This window comes from Natator depressus, chromosome 27 (genome assembly GCF_965152275.1).
Source record: "Natator depressus isolate rNatDep1 chromosome 27, rNatDep2.hap1, whole genome shotgun sequence".
In the NCBI taxonomy this organism is placed as follows: domain Eukaryota; kingdom Metazoa; phylum Chordata; order Testudines; family Cheloniidae; genus Natator; species Natator depressus.
Genome location: NC_134260.1, coordinates 1,472,542 through 1,497,398, shown reverse-complemented (window position 1 = coordinate 1,497,398; position 24,857 = coordinate 1,472,542). Strand labels below are relative to the sequence as shown.

Here is a 24,857-nt window from a genome sequence, read left to right as displayed (position 1 = left end):
TGCATGTACATGTGGTCACCCCATCTCAAAAAAGATCTATTGGAATTGGAAAAGGTTCAGAAAAGGGCAACAGAAATGATTAGGGGTATAGAACGGCTTCTGTATGAGGAGAGATTAATAAAACTGGGACTTTTCAGCTTGGAAAAGAGATGACTAAGGGGGGATATGATTGAGGTCAAAAAAATCATGACTGGTGTGGAGAAAGAAAATAAGGAAGTGTTATTTACTCCTTCTCATAACACAAGAACTAGGGGTCACCCAATGAAAGTAACAGGCAGCAGGTTTAAAACAAACAGAAGGAAGCATTTCTTCACACAACGCACAGTCAACCTGTGGAACTCTTTGCCAGAGATTGTTGTGAAGGCCAAGGGTGAACCTATAACAGGCTTCAAAAAAGAATTAGATAAGTTCATGGAGGATAGGTCCATCAATGGCTATTAGCCAGGATGGGCAGGGATGGTGTCCCTAGTCTCCGTTTGCCAGAAGCTAAGAATGAGTGACAGGGGATGGATCACTTGATGATCACCTGTTCTGCTCATTCCCTCTGAGGCACCTGGGATTGTCCACTGTCGGAAGACCGGATACTGAGCTAGATGGACCTTTGGTCTGACCCAGTATGGCTGTTCTTATGTTCCAATGTTATAGATGAGCAGAAATTAAAGTAGATGAAGATGTGTATTCCACTTAGGTGTGTGCATGCCCAGTGTGCCAGAGCCAGAGATATTTCCTAGCAGTACCCATAGAGGGGTGGCTCACGTGGCTGTGGCCCCTTCTCTGGCTATATGAGGCGGTGCCGCCCCGACCCCCCTCAGTTCCTCCTTACAGCCTGTGGTTGTAGCCTCACCACCTCGCAGATAGTCTTAGTCTAGTTTCTTATTGTATATAGCTAGTAGTAAGTGTTAGTCTCTTTTCCCCAGTGATGCTCTCACCAGGGCGTGTGGAGGAGAAATCCCCAATAGAGATCAACACCACATGTGGGGATCAGTCTCTGTGAGGCCCGCCTCAAGGAGCATTGCGCTAGTGATGTGCATCCCGTGCAGGGGCATCCAGCGCCTGTCGAACAGGAAACGGCACCGTCGACTTCAGGCCTGCAGAGGGATCCATTGAGTCTGGCACCATTGGACTCTCCTGCTAGAGAGTGCCAGGTGGGGGAGTTGGAGCTCCCTTCCACCCCAGACACATCTGAAGTGGCCAGGGACCTGATTGCCATACCGGCACCACAGTCCCCTGTCAGGCGAGATATGCCTTGGGCACCGCAAGGCGTGAGGCAAGCCTGCAATAATGCGGCACCGCTCACCATCTCTGCGGCACCGTACTGCTCGGCACCATTGTGGTCTCCGTCCTTGGAGTCCCAGTCATCAGACTCAGAGGCAGAGTCCTACTACTGCAGGTGCACCCAGCACCCATTGGAGTGGTGCCGCTATAGACAGGAGGCAGGTCAAGGCCCCTCGATCGTGCATTGGTAAGGGCCTGTGCAATGGCCATTCTGGACCCCGTGAGCATACCATCAGGCCCAGGACACTTATTCCAGAGGCTCCCAGTCAGTAATTTCGGAAAGTCATGCCCCTCCATCACCCCAGGACCATATCCCACCATGAGGCACCGAGACAGTTTTGCACCACGGCGCAGAGTCCTGTCTGGGTCCCGGCACCATGGCTGACATTGAGGCCACTACCAGCACCAAGCAGCAAGGCACTGGACAGGACAATTCCAGGGAGCTGGAGGGACAGGAGGGCCTGGTAACGCCTCAGGCGTCTTCGTCATCTTCGCCTGATGAGGCGGTGGTGAGATCTTCTTTCTCTGGGCCTCCCCCCATTGATGATAAAGCACACCAGGAGCTGTTGCGCAGGTTGGCTCATAACATGGGGCTACATGCCAAGAAGGTGGTCAAATCAGTGGACGCCATGGTGGACATCTTAGCTCCTGAGGGGCCCTCAAGGGTAGCATTACCCCTCATAAAGACCATCACAAAGACCTTGTGGCAAACTCCCGCTTCTACTCCTCCCTTTCCCCCCCTCCCCCCCACAGCTAAGGGGTAGAAAGAAAGTATTTTGTACCCTCTAAAGGGTACAAATATCTATTCTCTCATCCACAGTTGGGGTTGTTGGTGGCAGCGAAAGAGAGAAAAGACAGGCAGCAGGGCCCAACTCTGAAATCTAAGGACTCAAAGAAGCTAGACCTCTTTGGCAGGAAGGTGTACTCTACTGGCAGACTCCAGCTTCAGATTGCTAACCAGCAAGCAATCCTGAGCATATATAACTTTAATTCATGGAATACCATCATGAAATTTAAGGAGTTAATCCTGGCAGACTCTAGAGCAGAGTTTGCAGCACTGGTAGAGGACGGCAAGGCGGTGGCATGGACCTCTTTACAAGCCTCACTGGAGATGGCAGACTCAGCCACACAAACCATGTCCTCCGCCATAGCCATGAGGAGGAGTTCATGGCTCCAAATGTTGGGCCTCCCCCCCAAGGTCCAGCAAACGATACAGGACCTGGTTTTTGACGGCATGGGGTTGTTTTTGGAGCAGATGGACTCCAAGCTCCATAGCCTAAAGGACTCACAGGCAACATTGAAATCCCTGGGCCTGCATATCCCCGCTACCCAGAGGAAGCATTTTAAGCCCCTACCCCCTCCACGCTTCTGCTCTCCCCAGCCTAGACAGGACTTCTCAGGAAGCAGGGCAGGAATGGCAGGCGCAAGCCTCCCCATCCACCGCCCAACCAAGGCCAAGGCTTGGTGAGGCAGTCCTCTGGCTCTAAGCACGCCTTTTGAGGGTGTGCCGGGGGCCACACACCAGTCCAGTCACAGGATCCTTCACCTTGTTTTCTGAACCGTCTGTCCCACTTCTATCGTGCATGGGCCCAGATAACCTCAGACCGCTGGATTCTCCACACGATAGAAGTGGGATATTCTCTCCAGTTCTGCTCCTCTCCTCCCTCCCATCCTCCTTTCTTGTCCCTCTTCTGGGAGCCTTCTCACGAGCAACTCCTCCTGCAGGAGGTTCAAACGCTCTTGGGTAGTGGGAGCGGTGGAGGAGGTTCCTCAGGAGCTATGGGGAAAGGGTTTTTACTCCCGATACTTCCTAATCCCCAAAGGCAAAGGGGATTCTCAACCTGCGAGTCCTCAAAAGATTCATGAAAAAGCTTAAGTTCTGCATGGTCTCGTTGGCCACCATCATCCCCTCCCTGGATCTGGGGGACTGGTGCGCCACTTTGGACCCGAAGGACACGTACTTCCACATCGATGGTCCCGTCCCACACATGTTTTCTCAGATTCATAGTGAACCGCAACCATTACCAGTTTACAGTCCTCCCCTTTGGCCTGTCAGCAGTCCCTTGAATTTTCACCAAGCGCATGGCAGTCGTAGCCGCCTTCCTGAGAAAAAGGCGTGTGCGGGTATTTCCATACCTCGACGACTAGTTGGTCACGGGCCACTCCAAGATGCAAGTGGAACAGCATGTCAGCATGATAGGGTCTACCTTTGGCAGGCTGGGTCTCCTGTTGAATGTACAAAAGTCAACTCTATCCCCTACCTAGAGAATAGAGTTTATAGGAGCAGTGTTTGATTTGGGTCAAGTCAGAGCTTTCCTGCCAGAGTCTCGTTTTCAGACAATTCACGACATCATAGGAGGCTTCAGGCAATAACCCACCACTAGAGCAAGGAATTGTTTGAAGCTTCTCGGACATACAGTGGCTTGTACGTATATAGTATAACATGCAAGTCTGAGGCTCAGACTTCGCCAGGCCTGGCTGACATCAACATATTAACCAGGCAGGCATCAACATATTGACCAGGCTGCGACAGTCTGGCCAAGGTAGTCACACTCCCACCACAAGTTCTCGAATCTCTCCAATGGTGGCTCGATCTGCAAGCGGTGTGCACGGGGGTCCTTTTGCCAAGGCCTGTGGTCTCAAGACAAGTTCTCGCTTCACATCAACGTCAGGGAGCTGAGGGGATTCATCTGGCATGCCAGACCTTCCAAGCCCAGTTGGAAGGGAGATGTGTGTCAGTGGTGACTGACAATACCACTGCAATGTTTTATATAAAGGCTGGAGCTCGCTCCTCTCCCCTGTGTCAGGAAACCTTCAAGCTCTGGGACTTTTACATAGCCCCCACAATACACCTAGAGGCATCCTACCTTCTGGGTTCTCAAAAACGAGTTGGTGGACCATCTCAGCAGATCCTTCCACAACCACGTGTGGTCCATTCGCCTGGACGTGGTGAACACCATTTTCCAACGCTGGTAAGTTCCCCAGATCAACTTGTTTGCCACAAAAAGCAACAGGAAGTGCCTACAGTTCTGTTCCTTCCTGAATCACATTCTGGGCTCGCTTGTGGACACGTTCCTCCTCCCCTGGACGGACCACCTGTTTTACGCATTCCCAGCTATCCTGCTCGTCCACAAGGTTCTGCTCAAGAGCCGTAGGGAGCGGGCCGCAGTCATACTGATAGCGCCAGCCTGGCCTTGCCAGCACTGATATACCATGCTCCTGTGGCTATTGGTGGAGAACCCAGTCACATTGCCCTTGCTTCCGGACCTAATCACTCAAGATCACAGCCGACTCCAGCCTCCCAACCTCGAGTCTCTCCACCTCACTGCTTGGAAGCTTCATGGTTAAACCTGGTAATGCTAATGTATTCTGAACACGTTAGGGAGGTTCTTCTTGACTGTAGGAAACCTTCCACCAGGGCCACATACCTGGCCAAGTGGAAGAGATTCTCGATCTGGTGTTCGCAGAGCTGTACCTCTCTGATGCAGTCATCAATACCACTCATCTTGGACTATCTGCTACACTTAAAGCAGCGGAGCCTGTTGGTCTCATCAATAAGGGTTCACCTGGCTGCCATTTCAGTCACCCAGGAGTGGCTGGCTGATAGGCCTTTGCTAACCTGGTGGTTGGTCGGTTTCTTAAAGGATTTGACAAATTATACCCGCAAATTAGGCAGCCGATCCCAGCTTGTGACCTTAATCTGGTCCTTTCAAAACTAATGAGGCCCCCCTTCAAACCCCTAGTGACTTGCTTATTACTCTATCTGTCATGGAAGGTGGCATTCTTGGTCTCAATAACATCAGCTAGGAGGGTGTCCAATCTTAAGGCTCTAACTTCCGGCCCTCCTTACACTCTTTTTTATAAGGACAGGGTACAGTTTTAGCCCCACCCAGCCTTTCTCCCAAAGGTTGTCTCAGTTTCATGACAATCAGGACATTTTCTTCCCGTTCTTTTACCCTAAGCCTCATACCAACAGCTGGGAACAAAGACTCCACTCTTTGGATGTTCGGTGAGCTTCGGCTTTTTATACTGAATGCACAAAGCCGTTGCATATATTGAACCAGCTATTGATCGCGGTAGCAGACAGGCTGAAGAGCCTCCCGGTGTCTTCTCAAAGAATTTCATTGTGGATCACGTCTTGTATCTGGGCTTGTTATGATTTGGCAAAGATACCTGCCCCTGCATTGACAGCACATTTTACAAGAGCGCAGGCCTCCTCGGCCGACGTCACTCCTGGCCCAGGTCCTGACCCAGGAGATCTGCAGGGAGGGGACATGGTTGTTGGTCCATGCTTTCACTTCTCACTATGCCATTACCCAGCATGCCAGGGATGATGCAGCATTTGGCAGCATAGTGCTAAAGTCAGCGATTCCATGAACTCCAGCCCCATCTAGGTAAGACTTAGGAGTCACCTACTTGGAATGGACATGAGCAACACATCTTGAAGAACAACAGTTATGAGAGGTAGGTAACCATTTTTTCTGAATGATCCCTCTATTCTCCCTGCATTGTCTCAGAACAACTGGTTTGCTGCTCTGGACATTCAGGGTGCCTACTTTCATGTGGTGATTTTACCAAGCCATAGAAAATTCCTTCTCTTCGTCATGGTAGATTGCCACTTTCAATACATGGCCCTCCCATTTGACCTCTCTTCAACCCACTGAGTTTTCACCAATGTATTGTGGTGGTTATGGCATACCTCAGAAAAAGGGAATCCACATCTTCCTGTACCTCGATGACTGGTTACTGTGGGGCAGATCCAGAGATGAAGTTCTCACTCACATTAGCACCACATTGCCCTTGCCTGTGCTTCTGGGTCTCATTCTAAACACTAGAAAGTCAACCTTGAATCCCACTCAAAAAATTGAGTTCATTGAGGCCCCATTAGATTCCACAACGTCAAGAGTATTCCTTCTGACTGACTATTTTCAGACAATTTAACGTCTTTTCCTCAGTCTGCAATCTCAGCCTTCCATAACAGTTCAAATGTGTCTGAGACTGTTAGGCCACATGTCCACTTGCAAGCAGGTGACCAGGTTTGCAAGGCTGCACCTTTGCCCCCTTCAGATGTGGCTCAGGACAATCTCATGTTCTAACCTTCTCTGGACAGACTGGTTTGTCTCCTTCCACTGTTCCTAGACTCCTTGCAGTGGTGAATGTGTCCACAGAATGTTCGGCAGGGCATTCTTTTCACCTGGCCCTCACCAACCAAGTCATTTGTTACTAATGCCTTCCTGCTGGGTTGGGAGGCACACCTCAGGTTGCTGAAGGTACTCATTCCATATAAACATGCTGAAACTTCGGGCCATCCACAATGCATGTTGCGCCTTCTGGGAACCATATCAGACACTCGGTGGTTCACATACTTACCAAAATATGACCGGGAGGTACTATGTGATCAAATAAGGGAGAGCACACTCCAGGGTGCTCTGCCTAAAGGTGATCAATGTGTGGCAGTTTTGCATCAAGGAGAGCATTGCTATGATAGTTGTCCACTTGTCCAGGGTATAGAATCATCTCATGGACCATCTCATCAGGTATTTTCCCCTGAGTCATGAGTAGTCCCTGAAGACGAGTGTTCTCTTGGTAGTTTTCACAGTGTGGGCTGTTCCCATCTGCTACAGGGAAAACAGGAAATGTCACCTGTTCTGTTCTCAGAGGGGACGGGGGGGGGGGGGGGAAGAGACTTTGGTCCAGGCTTGCTCTCCAAAGGGGTCTCAGTTTCATTTGAACCAGGCGGTATATTTACCTGTGTTTTTTCCTAAGCCGCATTCATCTCCGGAGGATCCCTGTCTAAATACCTTGGATGTCTGGAGATGTCTAGCTTTCTGTCTGGATAAGACTGAACCATTTTGTGCTTCACCTTATCTGTTCCTGTCATGCAGACTGCATGAAGGGTCAAGTAGTCTTTTCACAGACCATCACTAGATGGATAACATCCTGTATCAAGTTTCAGAGTGGTAGCTGTGTTAGTCTGTATCAGCAAAAACAACGAGGAGTCCTTGTGGCACCTTAGAGACTAACACATTTATTTGGGCACAAGCTTTCGTGCATGCATCTGATGAACTGGGTTCTAGCCCATGACAACTTGTGCCCAAATAAATTTTAGTCTCTAAGGTGCCACAGGGACTCCTTGTTGTTTTATCCTGTATCAAGACTGCATATGAAATAGCTTCGGCTATGTTGCCTCAGTGGATACGAGCTCATTTGACGAGGATGCAAGCAATGTCAAGAGTATTCCTCAGTGACATTTCCATATTGGATATTTGCCAGGCTGCCATGGGGTCATCCATACTTACGTTTACAGACCATTATGCCATTACCACATCTTCCAGAGCCAATAAAAATTTTGGAAGGGTGGTCCTGCAATCCTAATTTAGGTAGACTTCAAGCCCCGCCTCCTGAGAGGGGTACTGCTTGTGAGTCACCTAAGGGGAATACACATCTGCATCTACACAAAGAAGAAATGGTTACTTACTGCAACTGTGGTTCTTTAAGATGTGATTCAGATGTGTATTCCATGACCTGCCCTTCGTCCCCTCTGCATCGGAGTCATCTCTCATGGGTGTTTGGAGAGATGGAACTGAGGGCGGTTGGGGTGTCCTTATATAGCTATGGGAGGGGCAACAGACATGAATGCTTCTCCCTAAGGTTACTACTAGGCAAAAATCTCCAGCTCTGACACTCTGGGTACACACACACCTCAGTGGAATACACATCTGCACCACATCTTGAAGAACCAGAGTTACAGTATGTAACCAGTTTTTTTTCTTGTATAACAAAGTATCTAAAAGAGTGAAATAGCATCCAAGATACTTCATTAGCCAGCTGTAAGGTCCCTGGGCTTCTGCTTGCCAAAAGGATGTATATTCAGGGCCGGAACATGAATTGAGAAGAATGGGAGTTGCAAATGGTCTGCAATTCTCAGGACTAGGCCTTTAATTTGTATTTCAGTATTATTTCTCTTCAGTTTTTCAGCTTTCTCTTTCATCATGTGTATAGATCACTTTGTGCTTGATATGTAAAGTGTTATCTTGCTGCTTCCTTGGAAAGTGTTTTCTCTTTCACAGAAGAATCTAGTCAGGTGAACTGACTGGGTTAACCACATCCAAACAGCCATGGTTAGCCCATCAGTCAGTCTCCAGACTAGAGGATTCCTTTGTTAGGTAAAGACACATCTGCAGTAAATTCATATGTCTGTTTTATAATGTTAGTAAATTTCATTGGGTTGGTCTAGTCCTCTGTGTGGTAATGACTTAGTACATTTGCAGCTTCATAGAATCATAGAATATCAGGGTTGGAAGGGACCTCAGGAGGTCATCTAGTCCAACCCCCTGCTCAAAGCAGGACCAGTCCCCAACTAAATCATCCCAGCCATGGCTTTGTCAAGCCTGACCTTAAAAACTTCAAAGGAAAGAGATTCCACCACCTCCCTAGGTAACGCATTCCAGTGCTTCACCACCCTCCTATTTGGGATGCATTTTATAAAAATGCTAGATAATATAACAGATAATATACGATATGAAAATAAAATATGGGCAATGTTTTGATGGCCTTTCCCCTCTGAGCCAGTCAGTTCTTGTTCTAATAAATGCCTTGATTTGTTTGGCACTGACTTACGTATTACAAAAGGCCTTTAGAAAGGTCTCTCTTTCCCTGGCAGGAGTAGTGTACAAGGAAAGGGACAGACCTTCCAAAATTGTTCTGTCTAATCCACAGTGTCCCCTTCCCTTCACAATTTTCAGGGAAGGAATAAGAGTGCAAAATGTCCTTTCTCTTCATCATTGCCTCCTTAGTGCATTCTGCTCATAACCCTATCTCCCTAACTCCCCATTGCCATGAATATCCATGAGGAGGAAAGGAGAATTCAAGCAAGCTGCTGAGTCTTGCGCCTCCGCTGCTCTGTTTCTTCAGGTACAAGGGTGTTGAGGGATTTGGAGGCAAAGCAAGAAGTGTCATCTTGGCTGGCACCGGCAGTCTTCTCTTGTCCAGACTAAACAAACCCAGTTTTTTCAATCTTCCCTCATAGGTCATGTTTTCTAGACATTTAATCATTTTTGTTGCTTTTCTGTGGACTTTCTCCAATTTGTCCACATCTTTCCTGAAATGTGGCACCCAGAATTGGACACAATACTCCAGTTGAGGCCTAATCAGCATGGAGTAGAGTGGAAGAATTACTTCTCGCATCTTACAACACTCCTGCAAATGCATCCCAGAATGATGTTTGCTTTTTGTGCAACAGCATTACACTGTTGACTCCTATTTAGCTTGTGATTCCCTATAACCCCCAGATTCCTTTCCTCAGTACTCCTTCCTAGGCGGTCATTTCCCATTTTGTATGTGTGCAACTGGTTGTTCCTTCTGAAGTGGAGTACTTCGTATTTGTCCGTATTGAATTTCATCCTGTTGACTTCAGACCATTTCTCCCCTTTGTCCAGATCATTTTGAATTTTAATCCTATCCTCCAAAGCACTTGCAACCCCTCCCAGCTTCGTATCATCCACAAACTTTATAAGTGTACTCTGTATGCCATTATCTAAATCATTGATGAGCTATTGAACAGAACCAGACTCAGAACTGATCCCTGTGGGATCCCACTTGTTATGCCCTTCCAGCTTGACTGTGAACAGCTGATAATTACTCCCTGGGAACGGGTTTTCCAACTAGTTATTTACCCTCCTTAGTAGTGTCATCTAGGTTGTATTTCCCTAGTTTATTTATGAGAAGGTCATGTGAGACCGTATCAAAAGTCTTACTAAAGTCAAGATATACCCTTCCCTTCCCCAGCTCCCCCTCCCCCCCAATCCAGAAGGCTTGTTATAGATCTATCTCCAACTAAACCTAACCCTGTTTAATGTGTTAAACATCCACATTATTTAAAATTCCCTAATCTTGGGAACAGCTGAGAAGTTGGTGAATTTTCCATCTATTGACTACATTCCAGATCCTGTGACATTATGGACTAAAGCATTCAAATAATCCTCTTTGGTTTTTCTCTTTGTGCTAGGTATGCCATATGACAGATGCTCAGGTGCCCCAATTTGTGGTTGTTGCCATATATCCAGCATAGTTATATGTGTGGTAGATGTTTCCTCATAGCAAGAGAATACTATACATAGATGACAATATAAAAATATTATGTACCTCAGATAATGGTATAGCTTTTTTCGCTTGTTCACATTTTTTCATTGATGTAATAATGGAAAGCTTCTAAATCTAAAAATAACCCCAGTCTTGGCTTGCTGTTACCCAGATAATTCTCCAAATGTTTCAGAATGGTAGGCAAATACTTGCCTTTTGGTCTTCCCTTGGATACACAACGTATCCATCTCACTTGATGTTTCAAAAGGCACCTATAGGTACTGCCAGTTAAATAGGAAAGCTGGGTCACCAGCCATCCCTTTTTTGACATGCCAGTAAAAATAACTAGTTAATAGTGATCACATCTCATAGGGGAACAGTGCAAGTTTCTGTCCCTAAATATTTATCACAAAGCCAGGACTTTGGGGGGAGGGATAGCTCAGTGGTTTGAGCATTGGCCTGCTAAACCCAGGGTTGCGAGTTCAATCCTTGAGGGGGCCATTTAGGGATCTGGGGCAAAAATTGGGGATTGGTCCTGCTTTGAGCAGAGGGTTGGACTAGGTGATCTCCTGAGGTCCCTTCCAACCCTGATATTCTATGATTCTATGACTTCCTCTATCAAAGCAAAGCCGACAACTCAAAATAAATAAAAGGAAATACCTTCTTTCTCAGCTGGCTTCAGTTTTCTGGAAGTAAAATCCTCCCCGTGGAAGGGATTAGCTGATCTATTGCTTCAGAGAGACTTTGAGAGTTCCTTGTTAAACTATTATTAGCTGAAAATCACTGCATGCAGATGGCAAGTGTTAGGTTTCTCTGTGGTGCCTGTCAAGAGGTGGCCATGAAAAGAAAGTAGATCCAGCAGTAAAATCTCCAGTTTGATAGTGACCCTGTAATGTGACTTCAGAGCAGTGCTTCATACTTGATACACTCCACACCTGTGGCAGCTGAAGATATGTTTTCACTAGTTGTAAAAGGAAGTTGTGGAAGGGGTCTCTGTTTGTCACCCTGTATGGGGCACACAGAGTATTTCATGGCCACCATGATATGAATGCTGGAGTCTTTTTTTTTTAATCAGGTTTTTTTTTTTTTTATGTTTAAGGATCAGTGTACACAGTGACTCCAGATTAAATATCATTTTTTGGGATAGAAGCAAGGCTAATTTAATGATAGTTCCTTTGAACTAGGTTTCTAACACTTAGTTTATATGTTGGAGTTCTTAATTACTGTGTTAATTCTTCTGCTTGCTCAAGTCTGTGGACGTAAATGAACAATGGATATTTAACTTTCAGGGTGTGTTCATGTGTCAGTACACTACACTATATTAATATGGTAGATGTATTCAAATGTGTATTATAGGTATAGTGGCAGCAACCCCTATAGTTAAAGTTGCCTGGTGCTTTTCACTGTAAGATTTTTTTTCATTTTCTCACACCTTTGCCAACCTCTTAACTATTTGGGCTGAAATTTTACATGCTGGTGTTTCTCAGGCTGAATTTTTTGGAAAATGTCTGTGAAAACAGTTCAGCTGTTTCAGAGAATGAGGTTTGGGGAAAATGTTTTGCAGTGTTAAATTCTTGCAGCTGTTCTGTTGAGAAGTTTTAATTCCTCAATGCTTTAAAGGCGCAGAGACTTGAAATTGGCAGGGGGAGGCAGCCTCTGTCAGGGAGTGTGCCTTTTGCTTTCCCTGTAAAAAATCCACATACATTTGGCTGAATTACAAGCCTTTGAAAATCATCCTGCACCTGTTCAGTGGAAATTTGTTAAAGGCTGCCAGAAAAATTCAAGGTGGGCTGGGCACCATAACTCAGAGCAGGGAGCCTGTGGCACCCAGGCATTGTGGAAGAGGAAGCAGCATCTGGTTCTTGTCTTTTATTGCAGAGGAGACAAGAACCTGATGAGGGGCAGTGAATGGAGTAGTCTGGGACAAGCAGCCTGGTGAGAAGGGAACTTTGAGAAATGGAGGGTGGGACTAACTGGACACAAAAGTCTCCTGGCAGCTGGGGGAGGGGGGAGTGGTAAAGAGCAGGCTGGGACTGAGGAGCCTGAGAAAGAGAGGTTATGACTAGCTGGGCAAAGAGATTGTGACAGAGTGGGTGAGGGAAACAGGAGACGGGAAGGAGTCTGAGGCCAGAAGGGATCACTGTAATCATCTAGCTGACCTCCTGCACATTGCAGGTCACAGAACCTCACCCACCCACTCCTGCATTAGACCCCTAACCTCTGGCTGAGTTACTGAAGTCCTCAATCATGACTTAGACTTCAAGTTACAGAGAATCCACCATATACTCTAGTTTAAACCCCATGCTGCAGAGGAAGGCAAAAACTCCCCGTGGTCTCTGCCAATTTGGCCCGGGGGAAATTCCTTCATGACCCCATGGTGATCAGTTCAACCCAGAGCACGTGGGCAAGACCCACCAGCCAGACACCTGGGAAAGAATTCACTGTAGTAACTCAGAGCCCTCCCCATCTAGTGTCCTATATCCGGCCCTTGGGGATATTTGCTGCTAGCAGTCGCAGGTGGGCCTCATGCCATTGTAGGCAGAGCTAGTTGGAGAATGTGAGAACACGGAGATTGAACAAGGAGCTGGGAGGGAAGACTGGGATTTGCTTGACAAGGAGACAGACTGGGATCCAGCGAGGGTAAGGGAAGACAGACCTTCTGAGACGGTGGGGAGGGGGGAACTGTGTCTGTCTGGGTAAAGAGACTAGGACAAACAACCCAAAATGGGAGATATTGGGAAGTGATCTGGGGAGGAGGTGGAGACTGAGTTTGGATGAGGAACTCAGTGGGGAAGACTGGGAGCCAGTGGTAAGGAATGAGGACTGGCTGGGCAAGGAGACTGAGATTGTTTATAAGGGGAAGAGACTGGGATGGGGAACCCAGAGGGGGAGACTAGGACTGCCTGAGCAGTGATTTTGGGATTAGGATGAGACACCTGAGAATGGAGACTGGGCCCTAGGTAGCCAGGAGAATGGGCCTAAGATGAGGCACCAGGGACAGGACTGGGATGGGACAGAAGGCATCAAACTTAGAGGAAACAGGCAGAAGAGTCTGTGACAGCTAGACTCCAGAGTCCCAAAGTAAACTCAGGATTCCTGAGTCTCACCATTCCTTTGCTATCAGCAAATGTCTCTGAAATCCAGAGGCAAAGCATGTCCCATCCCCCTCTAGTGCTGGTGCCTCCAGAGGATGACAACCTACTACTTCTATCAATTGTTTCCTTACCTCCAATGACAGAAATGTGCAATGGATCTAAAGGTTCCAGCCCTGCTGATGACCCTATGTAGGTGCTTATATGGTGCCACATGATGGAATTTGTTTTTTCAGTTTGCTTTTTCTTTTCTGTTTTAATGTCTGATTTCATCTGTGCATATGACATTATCTAGCAGAGAGAACTTAGCTTTCATAAAGTTTTTTTTCAAATCTTCAGGTTTCTTGTTTGAAGTTCACACTCAGCAAATTGTTTGACATGAATGTAGCATAAAACTAGCATGGTGAATATCTGGGTCAAATAATAATAAAGTTTGAAATGGAAACCTTGTTAACTTGTTAGCCAGTTGTTTACTCTAGATAAGGGACCTGAATTGTTAATGGTTAGTTTTACCCTCGAGAGGTTTTTCCTTTTTTAAATAATACAGCCATTAAGTGAACTTACTCAGTTTCTCAGTAGAAGTGATGGCGGAGCCAGTTGAGGTTCTCTAGGGCTGTGGTTTTTAACTCTTTCTTCCTTCAACTCATCAAATGGCTGAAAAATCCTCACGCATCCCACCATATTTGCAGCTGCAAAGGAATGTGAGGTATGAGTCATAGAACAATGTTTCTGCTGTTGATTGTGGATCCAAAAAGGGACTGTGGAGACCATCTGGGGCAGAGGTTGTGGGTTGTGGGGGGCGGTGATTCTCTCTCCTCTCCTTATCCTGTGCCTGTGCAATGCTCTGCTCCAGGGCAGGAGAAGTGCTGCTCTGAGAGGCTGCAGAGTTGGCTGTTCTGCCCCTTCAGGCACTGTATCTGAGCCCTTTGTGTGCTTGGGAGGAGGGACTAAGGAGCTGCTGTGGGAGTGGGTGATGCGCATGAGGGATGGGAGATCAAAGCAGGGGGAAGAAGTCATTCCTTCCTCTCACTGCAGACTGCTGTTGAATCCTGCTGATTTTAGCTGATTTTTCAGCTTATGGGTGCAACCCACTGAGGAACCTCTCATGACCCCATCCTGAATCACACCTCACCAGGGAAGAACTGCTATTCTAGGGACAGCTTCCAGTGATTCCAGCCAATCTCCAAGAATAATTCCTCCCCCCCACCCCATTTTACTCCTTCCTTTTCATGTATCTTCCCCCCGTCCGACAAACTGAACTGTGGGAAATGCGCCACCTTCATGGGGTATGGAGGCAGACCAATAGGTTTGGCTGCATGCAGGAGCAAGGATCACCACTTCCTGGAATTCCCCAGCATTCTCTGCCCATAGTCCATGCCAGTGACAGACCACCACCAGACATTTTAAACCGCATTCATCACCTGGGCATTGAAGTGCTTTGCAGAAGAAGTCAGTGAAAACTTTGTTATGGGCAGGTAATTTATTATTAATCATTAATATTAATCAATAAATTGTAATTACTTACGATGGATAGGCCAAGATGCAAGTGGTGGCGGTGGTGGTTATATTGCAGTAGCGTGTGGCAGCCCAGTGGCAGGGCTTCGCTGCAGCAGGTACTGTCTGTACACAACAGAAGGACAGCCCCTGCCCCTGAGAGCTTACAATTGAAGTCTGAGACAAGTTATGCCATTTTTGATCTTGAGGGGGAGATATTGTGGTCATTCTTACATCTCAGGGACAGAAGTTCCCGAGCTATGAGACCTCTATTGAGAAAATCTGCCACCCACTTAAATTTTACTCTTATAAGTGGCAGTTCCTTTGTCCATGGTGAGCATAGCTTTTAATGTTTTTGACCAACCTGGTGTGGCAGCCAAGAGACATTTGGGATGTTAAAAATATTCAGTGCAGTTGTGGCTTGTCATGATTAGCAAAGAGTGAGTACACCTGTTGGCTGAGTAAATATCAAAAGAATTTTGATTTATGGTACCTTTCTGGAGGAATGATTTAACTTATTGTTTAAAAACGTATAGTAAAAAGGTGGTTTCCTAGGCCTTCTCATACAGAGGAGGTAGTGTATACTAGAAGCGCTCCAGCGGCACACACATACCAATGCAGCTGCACCACTGTAGCACATCTGGTGAAGATGCTCTGTGCCGACGGTGGAGAGCTCTCCTGTCGGCATAATAAAACCACCTTTGCGAGAGGCAATAGCTATGTCTGTGGGAGAAGCTCTCCTGCCGACACAGCGCTGTCCAAACTGGCACTTAGATCGGTGTAACGTATATTGCTCGAGGGGTGGCTTATGGACACCCCTGTGCAACATAAATTGTACCGACATACGTGGCAGTGTGTACAGGCCCGATGTGTTGGGTAATGTGATTCACTTCTAAATACACACTCTCGGTATGAGCTGAGTCAATAGAGAATGTCGCAGGTGAGTCAAATCTTGAGTCAGAGCCTTAGATTCATAGCAAGCTAGAGTTGGTTCTGAAAGCAGAGAAGACTGGACAAGTTGAATTATTAAATCAGTTTCCTTTTACCAGTATCTTAAATATCTGAAGTGTTTATGAAAAAATCTGTAGCTGCCATCAGCCATTCAGAGGTTACCTTGGGACGAGAGCCTGGACAATGCCTTATACCCCACTTACATCCCAGGTTAACACATGAAGAGAGCCTTTTGCAGGCCCTGTGCAATGGGCTGAATTTCACCCTTAGTGAATATGGAAATATTCTCTGTTTTCCTAAACTGCTGTAGTTGTTTGAATTATGATAGCACCTAGAGGTCCTAACTGAGCTCAGGGCTCCACTGTGCGAGGCACTGTATGTACACATAGATAATCCCTGACCCAAAGAGCTTACAATCTAAACAGACAAGACAAAGGATGAGAAAGTTCTGTCACTGAACAGACAAGCGATCTAAGGCACAGGACTTATTTTGCTTCCCCAAAATCACAGGAAGTTTGACAGAGCCAGATATTGATCTCCAGTCTCCTGGATCTCAGTCCAGTTTCTTAGCCACATCATGCCTATTGCTGTGATCTCTGCTTTAAAGGATTCAGAAAACCATCGAGCTCTGATTCTGGTTAAGGTGGCCTCATGTACATATTAAGTAGACCACTTCAACTTGCATGGTTCTACTGTCAGTGTAAAAAAGAGCATAAGCTAGTTAAAAGGTTTCTGAAAATAATTCTTCGGGATACATTTGGTAATCGCCTAGCCTTGAATGGTTTTTAACAACATTAACAGTGATGACACAATGGTTAGCTGAAAGTGTTTTAAAACTACTGCATATGTAATGTAAAAATCATCATGATATAAAATGTAGAATGAAAGTGTCTGCAATGCTGACTGTTCTAAAGGCTTTCTCTGTTAATTTATAATTGTTTGAAGCATTGTGGGGGTGGGGCACGGGCTTAACCATAACAACCTACATTAATTGCGACTTGAAAGCAAAGAAAAACCAGAATTGCAGGCAGTTTCAGGAGATAAAACATGTTTGGTGTAAACAAAGGAATTGACAAATGTTCTTTCTGTTCTTTGCTGTCCATAACAATACAGGTGACAATTAAAGTTATTGCAGAAAAAGATTTGCGAACACATTTTAAGTGAGAGATTTTAAAACCAGTCCTTGGAGCAGAGTGAATATTGCTGTCCGAATAGTAAAGTAGCCTAGGAGTACTGGATGATTCTTAATTAAAAGTTCAAACTGTTTAGGCATTTGCCAGATTGAAAGAGGAAGGCAGCATTTTTATAACTAGATACACATTTTCAGCCTGCCCTCCAAATGTTGTATGGGAATTTCACACAGTAATTTTAGCAATAACAGAAGACAGCAGTACTGGTTTTTAACTCGAGCAGGGCAAAAAATATCTGTCAAATAGAGTTTTTGCTGAAAAATGCATTTTTCAGGGCTCCGAAACTATTTGCAAATTTGGATCAATTCAATGAATAATTTTGGCTGAAATTTTTTTAAAAATTCAAAATATTTTGTTTTACAAAATGGCATTTCATTTTCAGATTTGGCCTATTGAAAAAAGCCTCAAAGGCGAAAAACATCTGAGAACACCTGATTGGAAATAAAAAATAAAATTATTGTAGAATGAACCAAAGTATTTTCGTTGATTTGAAACGAATTGAAAGAAACAAAACAAAAATAATTTAGAGTCGACCCGAAACAGTTTGGTAAACTCAAAAAGAATTTTTTTTTTTAATAGTTTTGTGTGGAATTGAACCAGATTTTTTTGGTTTAGCCTCAAAATTTACTCAGTTCTAATCTTAAGCATTTTTGTATTTCAAGTATCCTGCAGTTAAAAAATCATGCCCACAGTTTAGCCCTGACAAGGAGATCCCAAATTTATTTTTTAATTCTGTTTGATATCTGTTTTTAAATGTCTCTTTTTTCCATTTTTATGACTTGCTCCCCAGAATTTCTAGACGTTGCCTAGGTAAAGGGTTGAGACAGGCCTCAGAGATGACATTTTGGAATCAGCATCTCGTCTACATGAGAAAGATGTGCAGATTTTTTTGATCTGTTTGACATTGCCCCTTCTGTTAAAATAGTGCAACTTTCTAGTGTAGACAAGGCTGATGGATTAACATATGCAAACCCTTAAGGGGTAAAACAGCAACACTTCCTTTGTACTTGAACCACTGAAGATGGTATTTAAGGAGAATTGTAAGTGGGGCTGGTAGCGTTGCCTGGTAAGGTGACCTAACACTTCCCATAAGACCCTGTTTTCAGTTTCTTATAATTTTGCCAGACTTTAACTGTTTGGGCTGAAAATTTCTAACCTGGGTGTCTGCTTCAGTCTGATTCCTCCCAACCCAAAAATTTCAGTCAAATTGGTTCAGCAGTCTAAGAACAAGGCTAGGCAGCCAGAAAATGAGGAAAAAACAATTAGTGACCACCTCTGAAAAGTTTGGCTTAAGTGATTTGACTAACATCACATAGGAACTCTGTAGTATAGACAGGGTTAGAGTCCAGCTCTCTAGGTTGTCATTCAACTACCTTAACCATGAGACCATCTTTTCTTTTCCTGCCATCCCATGCCTTGTTCAAACACATCTTCCTTCCAACTTCCTCAACAAATGAGGCAGGGGTCCTACAGACCAATCTCCTTCAGTCACAACCCTGACTATCCCCATAGCAACTTCATTACGTACACTGAATACCACAGGGTCCTGTGGAAAAGATAGCATGTGAACATGTAAATAAAGATTATATCATACTGCATGTGCACAAGGGAGCCGAATTAAGGTTGCACAGACAGGAAGTGCCAGATTTAAGGCCAACTTTTAAGCACTTGATTTTGCAGCCTTAATATTCTTCTAACATAGATTTTTGTATGTAATATTGATTAATGTTTGTGTCTCTGGGACAGGAAGAAACATTAGCCCACATTGTCTAAAAATGAAAGTGGTGTTGTCTTGTTAATGAGAAGATGTCACTGCAAGGAAATAACCATCTTGTGTAATGGCAGAAAATCTCCATACAAAAGGAAGGGCCTTAGAGCTTGCAGTGTCGAATTAATCTGTCACTTAAGCTTTGTGTGCATTAGGAAAATTACCCACTACTGACAGTGTCATAGAATCATAGAATATCAGGGTTGGAAGGGATCTTAGCAGGTCATCTTGTCCAATCCCCTGCTCAAAGCAGGACTAATCCCCAACTAAATCATCCCAGCCAGGGCTTTGTCAAGCCTGACCTTAAAAACCTCAAAGGAAAGAGATTCCACCACCTCCCTAGGTAACACATTCCAGTGCTTCACCATCCTCCTAGTGAAACTTTTTCCTAACATCCAACCTAAACGTCCCCCACTGCAACTTGAGACCATTACTCCTTGTTCTGTCATCTGCTACCACTGAGAACAGTCTAGATCCATCCTCTTTGGAACCCCCCTTCAGGTAGTTGAAATCAGCTATCAAATCCCCCCTCATTCTTTTCCGCAGACTAAACAACCCCAGTTCCCTCAGCCTCTCCTCATAAGTCATGTGTTCCAATCCCCTAATCATTTTTGTTGCCCTCCGCTGGACGCTTTCCAATTTTTCCACATCCTTCTTCTGGTGTGGGGCCCCAAACTGGACGCTCCAGATGAGACCTCACCAATGTCGAATAGAGGGGAACGATCACGTCCCTCGATCTGCTGGCAATGTCCCTACTTATACAGCCCAAAATGCCGTTAGCCTTCTTGGCAACAAGGGCACACTGCTGACTCATATCCAGCTTCTCATCCACTGTAACCCCTAGGTCCTTTTCCGCAGAACTGCTGCCTAGCCATTCGGTCCCTAGTCTGTAGCTGTGCATTGGGTTCTTCCGTCCTAAGTGCAGGACTCTGCACTTGTCCTTGTTGAACCTCATCAGATTTCTTTTGGCCCAATCCTCCAATTTGTCTAGGTCCCTCTGTATCCTATCCCTACCCTCCAGGGTATCTACCACTCCTCCTAGGTTAGTGTCATCTGCAAACTTGCAGAGGGTGCAGTCCACCCCATCCTCCAGATCATTAATGAAGATTTTGAACAAAACCGGCCCCAGGACCGACCCTTCGGGCACTCTGCTTGATACCAGCTGCCAACTAGACATGGAGCCATTGATCACTACCCGCTGAGCCCGACGATCTAGCCAGCTTTCTATCCACCTTATAGTCCATTCATCCAGCCCATACTTCTTTAACTTCCTGGCAAGAATACTGTGGGAGACAGTACAAAAGCTTTGCTAAAGTCAAGGAATAACACGTCCACTGCTTTCCCCTCATCCACAGAGCCAGTTATCTTGTCACAGAAGGCAATTAGATTAGTCAGGCATGACTTGCCCTTGGTGAATCCATGCTGACTGTTCCTGATCACTTTCCTCTCGTCTAAGTGCTTCAGAATTGATTCCTTGAGGACCTGCTCCATGATTGTCAGATGCATTCAGCCAAACCAGGGCTAATTACTGTTTAACTGGAAGGCCCTATCTGAACTAGGGAATTTTAGTGGCATAGACAACGACATATGGAATTCAGCTGTGCTTCAGCAAACCATAGTTAAAACAAAATTACTACTAAATCAGTTAACACTGTAAATTATTAAAACTCTTAATCTTTTTTTTTGTGCATTTCCCTTAGTATTGATAGTGGAATAAGACTACTCAATTTCAGTTTTGATGATGATCAGTTTCACTTTCAGGTTCTCAGATGCCCTGCATAATGCAGCTGTTTTAGGGTTTCTAATACTGCACATGAATGATATCATAAACCCAGCCTGGCTTTTTTGGGGGGTGACGGAGAAACAATATTTTTATTTATAAAACATTTCTTGTAGTATTAGGTTAGTACAGCTCTTTCCCTTCCCTTTTTAACAAAAGAAAATTGGGAGCCTGAACTCTACTTGGGTTTTACTGTAACCTTCATAAGACCAGTTATCCAACCTTCTATTCTACAGAAGTTTTTGGGAGTGGGGGGAGGTAATAAAAATAAATTACATATTAGGTATATGTACAGTAGTCTGGGGGACAAATAAACAAACTGGCAAAACTGGTCAAACTATTGGCTTAATATTATTTGAGGCTGGTTGAGATCTTAGTGTCTTGGAAAAAAAATTGTAGAAAAATGTGATTGTAGCTTTCTTTATCACCAATAATGTTTCTAAAGATTGTTGAACCCTGTGCAAATTTACCTAGTCTCTGTTCTCCATACTTCTTGTGATTCTTGAAAAATGAAGGGCATGGATTAAAGAGTGTCACTTTCAGAGTGGAAATTGAACAGGGAGGAGTTCTAGAGCTTTCACAGGAAGTGACAATTCTTAGCATGCTATTTTCTATCATCCCTTTCAGTTTGTAGCTTGGATGTTTCAGCCACTGATGCTATCTGCTGTTCTAAGGAAACCACCCATGAAAGCTAGTTAAAAATCAGATAGAGGATCATTTCAGCTCTTTAAACTCAGCATCATGATATCACCACGAGAAGGTAGTGGAATTTGTTGTTTGGCTAGTTTTCATAGAGGCAAAGGACCCTTTTGAGTGCACAGTATTCATGGACAGAAGGAGCTAACCTCTTGAACTTACTTCAATGGAAAGATTTTATCAGAAGCTGAAGCTGTGTTGTGAGCAAGATACAAAATTACCAGTCTTGGCAGAAATTGATTTTTATTTTTTTATAATTTTGATGAATAATGTTGGTCTAGTTTTAAACATTTTTAGATTTTTATCAATTTACATTTTGATAGTTGCAGGAAATTATGGGTGGGAGTCAGGCAATGAGAGAATTAAACATGAGATTCAAAAAAAAATAAAGCTTTGTAGCCACTAAAATACAAACTGTCAACATCACATCAGGCTAAATATCCTTAAATCAACCCAATAAGTTCTCAAGTAGTATTTTCTTACTTTCCTACTCTGTTTCTGTTATCACTGGAGATATTTGTTCCTCAGTTTGGGTGTCTACAGTGAAATAGATGTTTACCGTAATTTACCAATAAAAATCTAATCCTTCCAAGTCTCCAGATTCCCTAATAGAGTGGTGTTCATTTTCTCTGAAATGAGTTCATAATTATATGACCTATGCAGTTCTTGTCCGCCAGAGAGCCCTAGTTCTCCTTGGAGTGATGGTATCTGTCTATATTCCACTGAGGGTAATGCGCATGTGCCTGGAGCTTTTCAGAATAGCGGTATCTCTTGGTCCGCCCATGTGCCCTTGTGTTGCCTCATGGTTTTGCCTGAGGCGATAAAGGGCAGGATGGACCAACCGCGTCTTCAGTTCATTCTCAACACCACATGGTCCTAGTTGGAGCTTCAACTATCCTCTTGTCCTTGGTGATGCATTTTCCAAACTTTTTTATCGAAAAACTACTGTTGTTCTTCATTTATTCAGGATTTTGTTGTTTTGTGTACTAGTTATCTTGATTCTGCAAGTTTTGTAGGATTAAAGACTGGGGACGCCACGCCGGCAGTTTCCTGCCAAACAGTCTACAACACACACATACCCCAACACCCATGTCTGGATATCAGCCGTAGTCAGGATTTCCATAGTTTTCTGTAGTAATTTTCTTGTTTCTGAAAGCCTTGGAAGCCTTAAGACTCAGGAATGAGGACCGGTGGCTTCACTCCCTCCATGTGCGTAGGGCCCTGGCCTTTTACCTACAAGGGACAAAGCCCGAAATGAGGACCGGTGGCTTCACTCCCTCCATGTGCGTAGGGCCCTGGCCTTTTACCTACAAGGGACAAAGCCATTCTGGAAGTCTCCCAGACCATTTGATGCCATAGTGGAGAGAATCAAAGGGTAGGCCATTTCCACCCAGAGAATCTCAAAGTGGGTCTCAGGATGCTTTATGCTCTATCAACTGTCGGGATGGTTCCCACCAGGTAGGATATGGTGGTATTCCACAAGAGTGTAGGCATCAACTACTGCCGTGCTCCTTGACCTACACCTTGCAGATGTATGTAAGGCAGCCATGTGGAGTTCGGTACACACCTTTTCTTCTCATTATGTTCCAGTGCATGATTATGTGGATGGACATCTTGTTTTGTGCAGCGGTCCTCTGCTCCATGGCTCCGTCATCTTACTCGCACCGTCCACCTAGCTGGGTACTGCTTGTCAATCATGCTCAATGGAATACAGTAGGGACCATCACTCGAAGAAAAAGTGGAGGTTACTTACATGTAACTGCAGATTCTTTGAGATGTGTGGTCCCTATCTGTATTCCGTTACCCAGCCTCCTTCCCAGCTGCTGCAGATCTGTAGGTCATGCGAGGACCAACGAACGCTATTACTTTGAAAAGCTCCAGCTCCGGGCACATGGCACATGCGCATTAACCTCAGTAGGATACAAAGAGGGCCCCACACATCTTTAAGAATCTCCAGTTACAGGTAAGTAACTCCCCTTTTGTGATCTTCAGGAAAAAACTTACTGCTGTGTGTAGCCTCTCCTTATTACATCCCTTTTAAAACAAGTTAGAGTTTTTGTGCTTTTGAGATGATTACTGCAAAACTTAAACACTTACTTAGATAGTTATCTTGTAGGTTCAGTCAGTTCTTATGTCTAATAACATTGATCGCAGCCCATTACCATGTCAGATATGTAATATCCTTTTGATTATAAACAGGTTGTACCGATCAGACTTTTCCTTTCTCAGACTGGCCCTGGACCCATGTCCTACTCCCAGTCAGACTCATTAATTTTTTGTCGAATTCAGTGAGAACAGGATTTGGCCCAAACCAGATGATGAGATTTTCAAACTACTCTATTTAAGTAGTTCCATGAATGTTTGTAAACAGCACCTAGCTGCTAAAGCAATAAGGGGTGTGCGTGTAAAAAGTGTGTAACATTCTTTCCCAGAAAGTTAGACTCCATCCCAGATGCACTTCAAGATCTAGGTTGTCAAAAGTGATTTTGGGGGCCCAAATTGAGACTCCTTAGCAGGGCCTGATGTTTCAGGGGGCAGATGCTCAGCACTTTCTGAAAATATTCTCCCTGTAAGGAGTTTCAAATGGGCACCCAAAATCACTAAACACTTTGAAAATGTAGGCCTACGTCTCAGTCCTTAGTAATTTTCAACAGCCCCAAGTGTAAATCCCTCAGAAATAGCACTCCCGTATCCTAATGACAGGTTTCAGAGTAGCAGCCGTGTTAGTGTGCATCCGCAAAAAGAAAAGGAGGACTTGGGGCACCTTAGAGACTAACAAATTTATTTGAGCATAAGCTTTCATGAGCTACAGCTCACTTCATCGGATGCATGCAGTGGAAAATACAGTGGGGAGGTTTATATACACAGAGAATATGAAACAATGGGTGTTACCATACACACTGTAATGAGAGTGGTCAGGTAAGGTGAGCTAATACCAGCAGGAGAGCAGGGGGGAAAAAACCTTTTGTAGTGATAATCAAGGTGGGCCATTTCCAGCAGTTGACAAGAACGTCTGAGGAACAGCCCCGGGGGGGGGGAATTAACATGGGGAAATAGTTTTACTTTGTGTAATGACCCATCCACTCCCAATCTTTATTCAAGCCTAAGTTAATTGTATCCAGTTTGCAAATTAATTCCAATTCAGCAGTCTCTCGTTGGAGTCTGTTTTTGAAGTTTTTTTTGTTGAAGAATTGCGACTTTTAGGTCTGTAATCGAGTGACCAGAGAGATTGAAGTATTCTCTGACTGGTTTATGAATGTTATAATTCTTGACATCTGATTTGTGTCCATTTATTTTTTTATGTAGAGACTGTCCAGTTTGGCCAATGTACATGGCAGAGGGGCATTGCTGGCACATGATGGCATATATCACACATAGACTCCAATGAGAGACTGCTGAATTGGAATTAATTTGCAAACTGGATACAATTAACTTAGGCTTATTAACTTACACAAAGTAAAATTATTTCCCCATGTTAATTTCCCCCCTCCCCCCGCCCAGGCTGTTCCTCAGACGTTCTTGTCAACTGC

The 24,857-nt window shown here is 44.8% G+C and overlaps 1 protein-coding gene across 1 annotated transcript in view; it reads left to right on the top strand.

Moving 5' to 3' along the window:
- MYO1D (myosin ID) overlaps positions 1 to 24,857 on the top strand; it is a 339,856-nt gene that overhangs the window by 232,444 nt on the left and 82,555 nt on the right. The gene's annotated exons all lie outside the window — the stretch shown is intronic.